Genomic DNA, 3,257 nt, shown 5'->3' with positions numbered 1-3,257 from the left:
TTCTCCTTGAACTGCGCTGCCTGAAAGCTGACGAATCCAACACAAATGGCAAGTCTAATGTATTATAAAAGCACACATGTACAATGAACTGCCTGAGAATAGAGATTGCATGCCAAAGCTGGATGGGAAAAAGTGTTTCCAGGCCTTTAAATCACTGTTTTTCCATTGATTAACCTTGATTCACGTTTCTGTTCCTGACATGACAATACTTTCCGACTGCGGCAGCTTTCTTTTCTTCATAAAATGCTTACTGCAATAGCAAATATGGGAATAATAACAGATTTGTATCCCAAAGCCAACCCAAATATAACATTAGTTGCTGCTCCAGTCCTGCATGAATCGGCAACATCTTGGACAGGGCTGTAAGCATTACTAGTGTAGTACTCAGTGACAAAACCAATAACAAGGCCAGACCACAAACCAATAGCACCACGGAAGAAAAGCTCCCAGTTCTTTACAACCTTCTGGGCACCAAAATTGAAGATAGTGAAGGATGAAGGCAAGGCAACTAGGCTTACAACAGCAATGCCAATAGTCATCACTACTGTGGAGATAATAAGTTGCTTTTTCAATGCAGGCTCAATTTCCTTCACAGCCTTGATCTCAAATATGTTAGTTGCAAACAGAGTTGTGATTAAGCAAGCAATGATACCCATTGAACTAATAAGCAAGGGATAACACATGGCAGTAAGATCATGAGAGTTTCCAAATGATGATATGGATGCAACAACCAGAGCTGCACAGGAAGATTCAGCATAGGACCCAAATAGATCTGATCCCATACCAGCGATATCTCCAACATTGTCATCAACATTATCAGCAATGACAGCTGGGTTGCATGGATCGTCTTCAGGAATGTTCCTCTCAACCTTTCCAACAAGATCAGCACCTACATCTGCTGCTTTGGTGTAAATACCACCACCTACGCTGCCAAACAGAGCCATGGAAGAACCGCCAAGACCATATTTGAAGATGTTGAAATAAGTTTTGCTAACCATTTCATATATTTTTCTCCAAGATGTTCTGCTAATTTTCGTTTATCTCCATCTTGAGACAAGACAAACAATAGTTCCACAGCATGAGCTTGCATTTCAGAGTATGTAACTTCACAAAAAGGGAAGCAATACCTGAATTTGAATACACTTCGAGTGAATCATGTTGCAAGTGCAAGTTGACCAACAGCTGAGCGCTCAGATTTCTGCGTGATTTTTGGAGTGAGGTGGTAGAGGCATGTGTTGGCCATGCAGACAGTTAGGCTATCGTGAAATGCATGTTCTACTTATGAACCGTATGTTTTCTTCTTGATCCGCTGCACTGGAGTTCAAGCAGTTGACACTAACTGTCCGTTTTTTTGACTTTCACGTGCATGGCTGACCCCTGCATGCTGCGTGACTTGCTAGAGAACTGGACATCAAGTGAACCTTCCTAAATTCATGGCTTAATTCCATCACTCCATTCGTTCATGCAGTTCTTGAATTAGATTCATGCAATAGAGGAATAGGTTTTGTCACGTACCTGAAGCCAAACGGCTGCCTGTGAAGCTTCTTGCTGCCGCATGCTCTGATTCTTTGATTGCATGAGGCTTGACTAATGATTTCTGATTGCTTTTCCTTGTGCAGGTGTCCTCTGGCCAGATCTGAGCTGCATGCAATCATTTCCACGTTCAACTCTGCCCGTTCAAGCTGCTGCTGCTGCATGGTCACAAAATCAGAACTTCTTTTTGCCATTTCTCCCAAACGGTAGATCGGATTGATCTGAAACTTGGTGAGCATGTTCCTACCATCATTATGCATCTCCCATAGCAAATTCGTGATCAATGGATGCACGGATTTCGAGAAAAATGGAGAATGGCTGAAGATTTCAGAGCTCGATTTCTTGGAAACCGTGCATCGGAATTGGCTGAAACTGCTTGGTTAGGCTACTATCACCCGTGTGCATCTCCCCATGAAACAGGTTTTAAAACGGATGCACGGTTATGGAGAAAATGCAAAACTGGCTGATGGTGATGGAGGCTGATTTCTTGGAAACCGTGCACCGGAATTGCATGAAACTGCTCAGGCATGTTTTCATCAACCTTGTACAATTCCCCATAAAACGGTTTGTCAAATGGATGCATGGTTTTCAAGTTATGGCAAAAACAAATTCTGCTCTATGTGTTTTTGCTTCAAGGCACTTTGCATTTTGGTTGCATGGTATGACAAAATGAATTTTGGCTGTGATGCAGGTATGGAGATGATGGAGGAGGAGTTGGAAGATTGCATGAGGGCTTCTGAACCCTTGAGGAAGCTACCATGCTTGCCAAACCACTTTTTGAAATGCATGCCTAGTTTCCCACAATTTCTACAGGAAGTTCCTGTAGAAGCACAATGAGAAGCACAAGGAGGTGAAAAAATGATGGAGAAAGGCAAGGGATGGACACACAAGTGCTTGTAGGCCTAATCAACAGATTCCCACCATTAGATTCACTTTTGAAATTGGATTTGGCTCGTCCAAAGGTTCTATAGGATGTTTCCTGTAGAAATACAGAGCTTCCTGTAGAAGGCACAAGAAAAATTACTTTGACCTTGCTTTGAGTGCTCCTCCTGTCATGAAACGTGCTTCTTGCAACCTGCAATGTCATTGCTGCAACATGAAATTATTCAATGGAGATTAGCTTTATTTTTCTTTTTCTTTTTTCTTTTTTTTTTTGAAAAACAACTAGGGCGCCTCATGGAGGTTTTCACCCTAATTGCCTGCCCTGGGCGCCTCCAAGGGAGGTTTTCACCCAGAGATCTTATTCTCTCTTTTTTTTTTTTTTCAACCCATTGACCGCCTCATTGAGGTTTTCAATCAATGAGCCAATCTAAGGCGCCTCCAAGGAGGTTTTCACCTTAGATTTCTATTTTCCTTTTTTTTTCATTTTTTCTTTTTCTTTTTTCTTTTTTTTCTTTTTCTTTTTTCTTTTTTTTTCTTTTTCTTTTTTCTTTTTTTTTTTTCATTTTTCTACCCTAACCTACTTGAAAAACAAAATCATTTTCAAGTATAAGAATACTTCCAATGGAGCCATGTGCACATCGAGATTAGAGACAAAATGATGTGAAGGCTCGAAATGCATGCTTGGACAAGTATCCAGATCTCAGAGACCAAATGATCTGGCATTGAAGGGATCAAACAGAGCTGAGGAAGAAAGTACTGCTGCAACTTAGTGACCTTCTGAAACCATATCTCAATATAGCTTTGATATCCTTGGTCATCTTGCTGATCTGGATCATTCTTCA

At 41.1% G+C, this 3,257-nt stretch overlaps 1 pseudogene; it reads right to left on the bottom strand.

The window, feature by feature from the left end:
* Nucleotides 1-236: 236 nt before the first annotated feature.
* LOC149267163 (pyrophosphate-energized vacuolar membrane proton pump 1 pseudogene) lies at nt 237-998 on the bottom strand (annotated as a pseudogene).
* Nucleotides 999-3,257: the final 2,259 nt, after the last annotated feature.

The sequence above is a fragment of the Pinus tabuliformis genome, chromosome 6, assembly GCF_031772625.1.
Source record: "Pinus tabuliformis cultivar Carrire ecotype Pingquan chromosome 6, CPIR1, whole genome shotgun sequence".
Lineage (NCBI taxonomy): Eukaryota > Viridiplantae > Streptophyta > Pinopsida > Pinales > Pinaceae > Pinus > Pinus tabuliformis.
This window is presented reverse-complemented; position numbering and strand designations above follow the sequence as displayed.